This window comes from Protopterus annectens, chromosome 1.part0 (assembly GCF_019279795.1).
Source record: "Protopterus annectens isolate FY-2018-M chromosome 1.part0, PAN1.0, whole genome shotgun sequence".
In the NCBI taxonomy this organism is placed as follows: domain Eukaryota; kingdom Metazoa; phylum Chordata; order Ceratodontiformes; family Protopteridae; genus Protopterus; species Protopterus annectens.
This window is the reverse complement of record NC_056725.1, coordinates 1,331,278,339-1,331,291,365: the sequence shown is the minus strand read 5'-3', so window position 1 is coordinate 1,331,291,365 and position 13,027 is coordinate 1,331,278,339. Positions and strand designations below refer to the sequence as shown.

At 37.4% G+C, this 13,027-nt stretch overlaps 1 protein-coding gene across 5 annotated transcripts in view; it reads right to left on the bottom strand.

Annotated features, from left to right (window-relative positions):
• Positions 1-10,100, bottom strand: part of CSF2RB (colony stimulating factor 2 receptor subunit beta) — a 485,439-nt gene extending 475,339 nt beyond the window's left edge. The window contains exon 1 of one of the 5 annotated variants that reach the window (XM_044066459.1): positions 9,879-10,100. The gene's annotated coding sequence lies outside the window, so the exon portion shown is untranslated. Of the gene's footprint in view, positions 1-8,818; positions 8,872-9,535; positions 9,683-9,878 lie in introns of those variants that run through there. The other 4 variants (XM_044066465.1, XM_044066473.1, XM_044066480.1 and 1 more) reach the window with 4 other exon arrangements.
• Between the last annotated feature and the right edge of the window lie 2,927 nt (positions 10,101-13,027).

Genomic DNA, 13,027 nt, shown 5'->3' with positions numbered 1-13,027 from the left:
AGCACATTATCTCAGCCTTCATTAATCTGGACATTGAAAATCTCTGTACCCTGAACCTTCATCAGTTTGGATTTATCAAAGAAAGATGCTGCCTCTTTAATTTCATTAATTTCTTTGAAAAAATAAGTGAAGAAGTGGATAGTAGTTAGGCAGTGCATACAGCATATCTAGACCTGGCCAAGGTCTTTCACACTATTCCATTATTGATAGACTTGTAAATCTGAATATAAATCCTTATATTGTGCAAAGGATAGGTACAACTGGTTGTTTAACAGAAACCATGTGGTTAGAGTAGCAAGTGCCACTTCTGAAAGCAAAATAGTTACCAGTGATATACCACAGGGCTCAGTTTTGGGCCCTCTCCTATTTGGCATATACTTCTTAGACCTTTAGGTCAGCACTTCTGGCCTATGGTTAACTGAGTTTGCAGATGACTGTAAACTGGGTGCTGTTATAAGAGCTTCATCTGACTCACAATTGTTCCAAAACAGACTAGACCATGTTAACAACTGGTGCAAGGACAATGTTCTCAAAGTAAATGTAAAAAATGTGGCAGAGTTCATTTTGGTAAACAAAACTGTTTCACTTACCATATCTATCCCTCCAATCAGACATTGTTGGAAGGGATCTTGGCACTCTTGTCGATAAGTCCTTATCATTTGACCATCATGTCTCCACAGTGGTTCAGAAAGCCTTTTATCTGGCCCATCTAATTTTCAAAGGCATCTCCACTAGACCCAAAGAAGTCTTAATTCCGCTTTACTCATATCTTTTCAGACCCATTATTGAATATAATGCATCTTCTGGCATGTACTTATCTAAACATATCACACAACTTGAGAGACATCAGAGATTCATAACTAAAAAGATCAGTAGCCTGAAAAATCTTAGTTATCAGGACAGACTAGCAAGCAGCCCTTTCTCTGTACTCAGTCTCTTACAGATTCCTACAAAGAGATCTATGTCTAGCCTTTCGTACCATGAAAGATCCAACTCTGTTTGATCTCCTATTCCTTCACAGAACTAATGGTTCATCAAGTACTTGGTTAAAGGAACTAACCCTTCATCGGTAGATAAATAAGATATGTTGGTGTGACAGAGTCATATCCCAATGTATCCCTCACCTCCAATATAAACTTCCATTACATGTCAAGCAGAGTAGTACGCTTGCCACCTTCAAGGAAAACCTAGATAACTGGATGGGCAGCCTTAAATTCTCTTGCCCTCCATGAGGCTACAGGGAAATTTTAAATAAGGTTTTTTCACTAGGCTTGAAATGATCTGCGGACTGATTGCCTAGTATTTACCAAGGAACACATGGTGTCAAAGAAGGTAGGAGAGTGACACTGAACTGAGAGAAATGGTGACAGTTGACAAACATGAAGAAAATGGAAAAAAGGAAATTGATGATGATGATGATGATGAAGATGACGATGACTACAGCTTCAGATTTGCCTCTGAGGTCAAAAGATGGCTGACAGATTGTTTCTACTGCACTTGTGAATGCAATTTGACCACGAGCATGGAGTGGCTGCTTTCTGTTGCTGTAGTAGCAGGTTTTACTTCACCTTACTTTCTATCATTTCCTAAGCAGCACTATTTCCCCTTTGTGGAGTTTATGCTTTCAGTTTCTTCAGTAAGATTAATTTTTTGCCTTATTGGATGTCTTTTATATTTTCTAATCAGGTAATGCATTTAAGTCTGAGTTTTTAGCATTTTTATTACTGTAGAGTGTTTTAATTTGTTCAATTAATACAATATATGGCAGAAGAATAAGTGAGATGAGGAGACTAACATATGAGTAGCATAGTACTATTTATCTTTGATTGTTACTTTTTTATTTATTATTTATTTATATTTGTTGATCTGAATAGTGCACTGATCTCAATAAACCATTTATAGGCACAGGACCACATAAGAAATGAACAAAACATATTTACAGATACAAGGATATGCTAAAAAACAAATATATGTATACATATTTACAGATGCAAGAATATACTATAACATTTAGTTCAAGAATCAGTTTACAATGTCAAAACATGGATGGAAAAATGAAATTATGTTTAGCAGAGCTTTATGGATAAGATGCAGCCATAATGACTGGGATGGCCTATGCTGCAGGGATAGCAGCATATTATTATACAAAGAAGTATAAAGCCACTAGAAGAGGCAAGTGAGAATAGTTGCAGGAAAGGATACCATGGGAAGAAGACAGAGAAAAGGTGAGACAGGCATGAGAGGGAAGAGGAGGAGAAAAGAGAAGTGTCAGAGATATGGAAAGAGAAAAGCGAAGTAGGATGAATGAGAGGCAATAAGTAAGGGGGTGACAAGATGAGTTAAGGAAGGATAAAATAGGGATAAAGGGGTGTGTGAGAGAGTTGCAGGGTTCATGTAATTTTTAATTTTAATGCAGCATTAGTAATGTATTTGATATGAGATGAGTATTTCTGGTGTTTTGAGGTTTTTTAGTTTTTGGAGGCAGTTTATTGGATTTTAAAGTCTGTAAGAGATATACGACTATATAAGTGCGTGTGTGTGTGTGTGTGTGTGTGTGTGTGTGTGTGTGTGTGTGTGTGTGTGTGTGTGTGTGTGTGTGTGTGTGTGTACTATTATTCCTTTAACATTTACCTTCTTCCCACTGGACTACACCTACTTTCTAGTCTCTTAAATTATTTCTTTGATTTGATAAACAACCTTGGTTATCGCATTCCTTATCCACAGCTCTTAAATTACCTTGAACTTTACAGCTTCCTCCTTCATTCTATTTCAATGCCTACTGCTCTCTTTCTATTTGTAAAAGCCACAAAAACAGATGCTTTATTAAATAACAAAAAGAGAATGAAACAATAATCTTGCATAAAGACTTCTACATAAAAATAACTGACAGCAATGACTGTTTACAAAAGAATATTTTGAGCAATATGCATACAATATAAAATTAAATACTGAGTATTACTAATATTGAGTCTAAAACATCTTAACTTAATCAGTCAATACACTAAAAGATAAATTAAACCTATTAACTAAACTGTTGCTCTATTAAACAGTATAACATACTATCTGTTCTAAAACTCAAAAAGCAGAAAAATAAACACAAACATTTAAAATGGAACTAAACACCGCACAGTTAATATCTAGATTATTGTGATAACACTGGACCTCTCCTGCAGAAATTCAGGCATCTTTTTTACAATGAAGAGAATGTTAAGAAACAATAGTTTTAGGCCTGGGGGGGGAGGGGCAGAGGTTACAAAGGATACAAAAATTACATAGCAAAAAAAATATACAGAAAACAAAGTCATTAAGCTGATAACAATAGCAGAGTATATATATATATATATATATATATATATATATATATATGTGTGTGTGTGTGTGTGTGTGTGTGTGTGTGTGTGTATGTGCATGGTGTCAACAAAGTTTATACAATTGTTACAAATGTCAAAAGAAATTAACTTATTCAACAAAACATCCACAGCAAATGCTCAGGTAGTTGAGAATAGAAGATGAAGGTTCGTTATTTACAAAAGCAGTATTTACAAGGTTTCATTCAGGTGTACTGTTTAGTGTCTATATAGAGGGGTTAAGGCCTTGTAGAGTGGAAGATTGCTTAGCCAGGAGTTAAACAGGAGCATAGCCAAGAATTAGATGGGTGGGATTTGAGGAGTGCCTTAAATTGTGCAGGGTTAGGATTGGTTACGATATTCTGGGGGTCAATTTCCAGGTGCACACTATTTGATTGGAGTAGATAGTTGTTTGCTTTTGTGACTTGTAATAGACATTTGTTAGAGGATCAATTGTCTTTTGTTAATTTGTGGTTGAAGTAGGTTACAGAGTGCTGGACATTTTTCTGGTTGCTATATTATACTATGAGCCATTTTTAGCTGAGGAAATGTTAGGTGGTTGGGTAATTCAGGCCATCTTAGTTGGCATAGTGCAATACAATGATGGGATCTATATGGGCAATTAGTGGCAAATTTGGCAGTTTTATTATAGCAGGCTTCTAGCCTTGCTGGAGCAGTTCTTTTCAGGTTGGTGAAAGTGGCAGAAACATAGAGAAGGGTTGAGAATAGATGAGTTCTAGAGTAGATGAGTTTTGGCAATCGATTGGCTTGTGGCAACAGTTAAGTATGGTTGAATTCTATAAAGAGAGTCAAGTTTAATGTGAACTTTGTTATGGTTAGAGAAATGTGCTTGTCAAATTTCAAGTTATTATCTATTGTAATGTTAAGTAGTTTAGTGAGTGTCACAGGCTCTGTCTTGATGTTATCAGAAGAATATATTTGAAAGGCAGATTGTAGGTTATGGGTTTTGTTATCAGAGAAAATCATGAGTTTATTTTTTTAGGATTTAGGATTAACTGGGTGCCAGAGAGGCAAGACTCTACTGCTGCAAAAGATAGTTGGGTTACTTATTGTAGTCTGGAGAGTTAGGGGGTTGTGCAGATGAGTGTAGAGTTATCTGCATATCGTATGCTTGTGAGTAGTAGTGTACAGTTTGCTGGTTGTTGTTGTTGTTGTTGTGTCTTTCGGCATTTCCCGGTTAGGGGTCGCCACAGTGGAACTCCGGTCCGCTAATGATTGGCAGTAGATTTTTACGTGCTGGCTTGCCGGGCCTAATGCACAACTTTCAACGAAGGAACACTCATTCACGCAGTTTGCTGGTAAAGATGTTAAATAGGAGTGGACCAAGGATAGAAACCTGAGGTACTCCTGATGAAACAGGTTATAATGAGGACAGTTTGCTTTACCATTTTATAGCTTGTTGTTGGTCTGTTAAGTAGTTGTGGAACCAGGTGAGGGCAGAGTTGCTTTGTTTGAGAGAGAAGTTCATTTAGTAGTTTTTGATGAGACGGTGTCAAAAGGTTTTGACATGTCGAGGAATATTAAGGAGACAAGTTAAAAATTGTAATTAGAATGCAAAGCTAAGCTTCTTAAGATTCTCATACATTGGTAACTTAGTAGGTGTTTATAAATATTTGACAACCAAGTTGCAACAGTGGTCATGAAATCCCTCAATCTGGCACAACTGACTGCACACTAATCCAAGGAAGTCCTTAACCCTCTATAGTCTGCACTAATCAGACCCTAAAGGTTCCTGACAAAAAAGGTCATTGGCCTAAAGGGCCTGAGCTAGTAAGAGAGATGTGCCAGTTATCTTAAATTATGGTTTAAAATGCAAAAAACAGGGATAGGTTTAAATACTTATCTTACATATTTAGAAAGTTGTTGGAATAACAGACTTTGTGAAGTATATGACATCTGAAATTCAAATATGCCTTTACTTAGTGACTGCAATCTACAGCAAATTTTCTAGAAAACCACAAAGTTTAAGAAAAAAACATACCAGAAATATAATGCAAACTGACATTCTTCAAGTTCAGTGTCTGTGGAGAGAGATGGGACAAAGCAAAAAAATGGAGTACAAATATACAGTATCATGGATAGAGATGTTAAATAGGGACATTATGTACTACACTTTCTAGAGCAACAGGTTTTGCATTTGCATGTTTTCTGAAAGATATGAATTCTGATACTCTCTTGTCTGTTAGCATTTAGTCACTAGTTTAGTCCTGAACACTTCACCAGAAATCCTCACATTTTACGAACATACCAAAATATGAGGCAAAATCTTGGACCGTTGAAAGCCATAGGACAAAGCCCAAAAGGTAGCATTGGGCATCTTTCAAAATCAGAGGCATTTGAAATGTGTTCATATCTTATGTAACAAAGTTCCATGCTGAATAAAAAGTTTTGTATTAGAAAACCTTTTCTGAAGGTTGTGAACTCTGAAACTCAAATGTCTGTCTGAGTATTACTACATTCAACAGTTTGACATAATGCATACATTTTTTCAAGAAACAGAACCAAAACATGATGCAAAACTATGCATTTTACCCCTCCTGCAGCAACCTGCTACTCCCCAGCAGCAACCCCCTCCCCAGCCATTCCAGTGTTCCATTACTTGACTATTTCTGCCCATTTACCATAAACACTGTTCAAACCTGTCAGTGTACATATTGTTTTCTTATCTAGTTCTACAATGATTACAGATATTGAAATAAAATAGCACAAACACTGATAGCCATTTGCTAAACAAACAATACTGTCTCACAATGAAAACAGACTTAGCATAAGCAGTAAACTTCTCTGCCCTTGAAACTCACATTCATTGAAGCGGCATGAAAACCCACATTCAAAGAAAATGCACCTGGCCAGTGGAGGATTAAGTTTATCTTTGAGCTGTTTTCAAACTATGGTCTCCTTGCATTACATTTATAGGGCTATGTATACATGTATGTGTTCTTTGATTCACCTTCCTGATTGTATTAAATTATATTCCTTGCATAATACAGCACCACTTGTTAGAATGGTGTTTTAAATGTGTAGTTTTGAACATTCTTCTAGTAAGCAATGAAGCAAAATGTATGAACCAATAATGACAAAACTACCCATTTCAGAAAATTTCAACCATAAAAGGCCACTATTTGTCATTACAGTCCACCAGTATCAATCAACAAGCGCAATCTCTGTAGAAGTAAAAGTCATCTGAATAATTGTACATTAAAGAGATCTGTAACTAATGAAGAGGTTGCTACTGACAAACAACTTTACATTTCAATGTTTCATCTACAAATTCAGTGCCTGCTGCCCTTGAAGAATTAATTGCCTATGTTACATTAAAAAAATGGTAAGCTGGTAATATTACAATAGGGAATGATTGACAAACCAAGTTCATAGTTACTAGGCATCTCATACAATGGAAGACACATTCAGGAGTGTTGAACCCCTATTCCTCCTTAAAACTAACCAAATAATTGGCAGTCAAATGGGCACTGCAGTATCAACACTCCAACTACATGGTGTGGGAGTAGAATCCACAGCCTTCTGCACCAAAGGTAATTATGCTCCTAACACTGCCTTCAAATTCTACAACACAAACAGCAACTGTCATTTGATAAACAAAACAGTTATCTGCACATTGAAAACAAACTTAGCATGAGCAACAGTAAACTTATCTTCTCTTGAAATTCACAATTCCATAAAAATGAAATGAAACTCAATCCATTGAAAATGCACTGAAACTCATAATTCCATGAAAATATACTGAAACTCAAACTCACAATTCCTTCGGCAGTCTGGTAGTTGATGTAGAGGATTCAGGTTCTTGTCTCCTGTAACCAAGTTACAGGGTCAAGCCTGATCAAGTTAATTAACTAACCTGCCCTCCCCCCTAACTAGGGCATTACATACCATACCTCCATACCTCTCAACATTTTAGCATAAGAAATCTGGAGAAAGCCTAAAATAATGGGGGGAACAAAGGTCCCAAAATAGGGACAGATTTTAAATATTGCTCTTACAGACTTAAAAATTTGCTAGAATAATAGAATTTGTCTTAGCATGCATTTTCTAGAAAGAATGATGTCTGAAACTCAAATGTATGACATTATTTAGTTATTTCAATCCTTAGTCATTTGACAGAAAAATATTGAGGAACAGGCCAAAAATATGAGGCAAAAATCAGGACATTCTGCAAAAATCTGGTCAGTTGAGAGGTATGCCTATCTCTTAATCTCTTTGTGCAAGAAATCTGGACAAAGCCTGAAATAATGGAGATACAATAGCCCAAAATAGGGATAGAGTTTAAATATTGTTCTTTTTAACTTAGAAAGTTGCTAGAATAACAGGCTTTGTTTAAGCATGTATTTTAGGAAGGATATGAAGTCTATACCTTATATCCATCCATCCATCTGTCCTCAACCCCTTTCCCCATTTTGCACATGGGGTTGGGGTGTCACTTCTGCAGTGACAATCATCTTGAGCCAAGGTTTCCACCACCTGGTGGCTAGCCCTGCCACAGTAGTTCATTCGCACCACTCACTCGCACATACACTCTCACCTACAAGCAATTTAGAGTGTCCAATCCACCTACTACATGTGTTTGGAATGTGGGAGGGAACCAGAGCACCCAGATGAAACCCACGTGACTGCAGGAAGGACATGCAGACTCCACACAGAAGGCACCCCAGCCGAGAATTGAACCAGAAAACCTATTTCTGTCAGGTAGCAGTGCTAACAGCTGCACCACCATAGCCACTCATATATATGTCATTATTTAGTACTTCAGTCCTCTGTGATTTGCCAGAAAACCACAAACTTTACGAGAAACAGACCAGTACTATGAGGCTAAATTTGGACAACTGAGAGGTATGCTAAACACACACACACACACACACCTACCTACCTTCACATAGCAACACACTCACCCTCTCTTTCATATCTCAACAAACAGCTAGTATAAATTCCATATGCACACCTACTGTCTCACATAGCAACACACACACACACACACACACACACACACACACACACACACACACACACACACACACACACACACACACACACACACACACACACACACACACCTTCTCTTTCATATAGCAATGAATGGCTAGTTTAAATTCCACACACACACACACACACACACACACACACACACACACACACACACACACCAACTCTCTCACACAGTAACTAACACACATACACACAAAGACACGCACTTTTTCTCTCATACAAAAAGAACAGCTAGTTCAAATTACATACTCATACATACACGCACACTTTCTCTGTCATGCATAAACGAATGGAGCCTCTAGTGTAAAATATATATACACATAGCATTTACTTACTTAGTTTCCTTCACACACACACACACACACACACACACACACACACACACACACACACACACACACACACACACACACACACACACACACACACACACACACCACTTACTTACTTACCTTCTCGCTTGAAGGAATGGCTATTTTAAATTCCATAAAGGAGAAGATGCCATGGAGAGAAGTTTTTTTTTTTAATTGTTGGCCAAGTTGCAGCTGTAAAAATCGGGAGGGCACTCACCCCCTCTAACATATGGTTCTGGCTCCCTTGCTTTAGCTTTCTCCCCTGGATCCTAGTGCCTGCCCTGTGTTACCCCATCCACACAAACACTGTCTGAAGTGTGTACAGTAAGTATGCCTCCTAACATCCTTCTGCAGGTTAATGGGTTTTCACAGTAAAACATAAGAAACTATTAAGACTTGTTTATATAGCTTACACATGTTTTTGCACCATCCCCTAAACAGGTTATAGCTTAAATACTTAAAACTTTCTAGCAACACAGAAATCTTAACATATGAAGCTCAAGGTACATTTTTCTTTTACTAATGGTCTATCAGAATGGAAATGCCCTCTTTCTTTGTGACAGGATGCTCATGTCCAGCAAAAGTCCACATGTGATGGAATGTAAGGTTTTTATCACATAATCAGATGGAGCTCAGATCATTAACAAACTATTCAATACTCTGCATGCTTCAAGCTGCTATTTTACTTCAGCTTTCTTTTCTAATACAGGTTATCTCTGTTATAGTACAGAACTGTAATACTATTGTGTTCTTGTCTTTAGCCCTTCCTTTTTGCATATCAGAATAACAAACAATAAATAAGTTTAGATGACCTACTGTACTGATGGCTCCTGTGTCTTCTTTCTCCCAAACTCATGCTCTAGTATCTTCATCACAGTGCTTCCCCAAAATGGCTATGGCTACAAACGTGCAGAAGTGAACTGCTTCTGCTTTTGCGGTGTGCTATTCTTTGACTGCACAAGATATTTTAGCACATAACATTCTTTGACTGCACAAGATATTTTAGCACATAACATTCTTTGACTGCACAAGATATTTTAGCATACAGTTAAATAATGATTAAGACATATTTCCAAACTGCAACTCCTGGTTAAAAATATCTAGATATATATATATATATATATACATATATATATATCCTGACTAGAAGTCCACTTACCAGATGTGACATTAGTCAGTTTCCTAAACAGCCACAAAAGAATTTTATTGCTGAAAGATCTTCCTAGTGAATTCTGACGAATAAGTTCAGGGCATTTTATTTGCCGTGATCAAGAATCCAACTCATCCTGGTTGGCTTTAGTGCTGCTCATTCAATATATGTCTGTCAGCTTAAGTAATGGTAGCAGAATCTTTACTGGCGAAAGGTCTAAAGTACTGCATGTTAATCTATTCCTTCACAAAGGAAAAATGAATACATTTCGTAAAAAAAAAAAAAAAAAAGGGAAATGACATGTTTTATCAACAGAGGTGGTGGCCATGCAGTTTGTTTGCAGGGTTGCATTTGTCTCCCACTAGTCATATATGTAATACATCTATGTTTACAAGAAATAGCATTAAGTTTAGAGGAAACTTTAACCGAATGAGTGGGTGTTAGCTATACTGTTTCTCTCTTATGTGTGATGTGTGAGTAAAATTCATTCAAACAGAGAAATGTAACTTGCTGGTTCTGAAAAAATACTGAACTGAGACCTAGGAAAATGAAACGAGCAAATTTCTGGAAAGAATGCAAAAAAAAGAAAAACAGTTACAAAAAGAAAATCCATGCATGAATTTACTACAGTCCATAGTAACAGTAGCAAAATAATTAATTCTGTAAAGTTCAAAGTTAATTCTTTCCTTTAAATATTAAAATGTTTGTGAAAGACCTAGCATCCTTCTAAAAGTGAATGCTTAAGTACTTTGTGAGATGCCCATTTATGTTCTGGATTGGAAAAAGGGTTTGCAGAGCTACAATATAAACTGCCTCTGGGATTCAATAAACTCTGTGTAGGCATTGCACAAAGCCTACATAGAGTTTACATGTGTGAACGGTAGTGTGTGGCAAGCAGAAATGCATAGGCATGCTGCGCGCAGAGTTTAACTCATTCCCTCCAGTACAGCTCTTCTGAGTGTGTACCTTTAACTCCTAGTGGGTGTGGCTTGAGCCTCTAAAATATAGTTATCACCTTACAGTTCTAACAAATACTCATTGACAGAGGTCAAATATCAATACAATTGTTTGGCATCATGTATGCTTCAAGATAAAATATTCTGATACCTTGTACATAGCATGGTTTTGGTATTATTAATGCAAATATGAACAAACAGTATTTGATACCTAGAGGCACAGTAGGAGGTAACTGCAGAAATGCCTGGAGGCACACTTGGCTGTAATGAAGCAAGGTTTCGTGGCCGGCAACAGTGTTGCTGGCCAGGAAACCATGTAAGTGAACACAGATACCATTCCTGTTTAAATCAGAGCACTGACGGTCCACAGTTTTGCACAGAATGCCACAATGATTGCCAGGGCTTCACGAATAGCTCTCAGTCTCTTAGTGCAAGACATCTGGATAAAGGCCAACATAATGGGGGGACAACAACCCAGAAAAAGGGACATATCTGACATTTTTGCTGTATAGAAATGTACTAGAGTAACCAGGGATTTGTGTTAAGATACATGTTCTAAAGCATTTGAAGTATGAAACTCAAATGTATGCAACACTGAGTCATAGCAGTCCTGAGATCATCCAAGTGATACGGCAGAAAGCTCAAATTTGATAAGGAACACATCTGGACTGTGAAAATCTGGATAGTGGAAAGGTATGAATGGTCCAAACACAGTACAGGACAGAGTATCTACAGTGCACAGTATTGTGATATCCCATTCCTGGCATTCTGAAGCTGTGTAAATGATCTGTAATAGTACATGGACTGCCATGTAAGATAAACACTCGGGGAAGTGTGTGTATTGAATAGGGACACACAGATGAATTGTAGGAATGAACACAGGGAAAGAAGACAGGAGAAATAACCTAATGTACAGAAGATGAGGGCATGTCAATGGAAGATGGTTATAGCAGCAACACCAGTCATATATCTATATGGTATATTAGGGACTGTACAGTGAATTTGTGTATTATGTGACTGTCACATAATGTGAAATTACAATGGGGACGATGCCTGTGTGAGATAAGCATCCTTACCTGAATAATGCAGAGGACATCTATCAGAGATCTGACATACAATTGGGTAGGGTGCATATTGTGAAGCTGTGCAAACTGATTTACCTGAATATAAGTGTAATCTTAGCAAAAGTCTCCAGCAAGTGGGACACAGGTAAAGGCTCATGGACAGCATTAAAAGAACCAACCACAATCATGGACAATATCAGAATAATACCACCGGTAATCCCATGCCACAGACATAACATATGTGATTTAGAGTGATAAGAAATTATTCTGCACAAACATGCTTGTACAACTATTATGATACAGCCACACTATATGAGGTGGTTACCATCACCCACACTGTCCTGGCACTGTAACATCTGCTGGAGGTGTTAGGAGGGACACTGCTATACTTGTATGTGACATTATGAGCAATACAGGCTAGTTGACTGGTGTGCATGACATATATATATATATATATATATATATATATATATATATATATATATATATATATATATATATATATATAGAGAGAGAGAGAGAGAGAGCACAATTCACACTGCCATGAATGATATCCGTGATATTAATGTTGTCAAACACCTATGTATGTACTGTGTGCTTCACCATAACAGGTAGCACACATGCATCTGGAGTAACAAATTGATGGGGGTTTCTCACCATCAGACAGTAATGTTTATGCCACACAAATAATACCAAGGTATTGCCAATAAGCAGTGTGATGGCTTACTGTGACAAAGGTGGTACACTTCAGTTACACATCACTGAAAGATGTGTAGGAAGGTGCATGAAGAAGGATGCATCATACTCAGTTATTGGTGTGATGAAGGCTGGGAAGTATGGAGGCATTATGGCCTCTGATGTGGACGTCCTTCACATAATCAGTACCTGTGTTACATACATGGGAATAGTCAGCACCGTGACTACGTGCTGGTGGACATTCCACTTACCATCGCTCCCAGGACACAGGTGACATACCTATTGGTCTGATTACAGGGTGTTATATCCACATTATACTTGGGTTGTGTGTTACTTTTCCTGACTTAACCAATTCCACCATGTTTTCTTGTCATTGCAGGTGCTGTCATGGCTGTGGCAGCTATCTGCGGTATGTGTTGATTATAAAAATATCACTATTTGA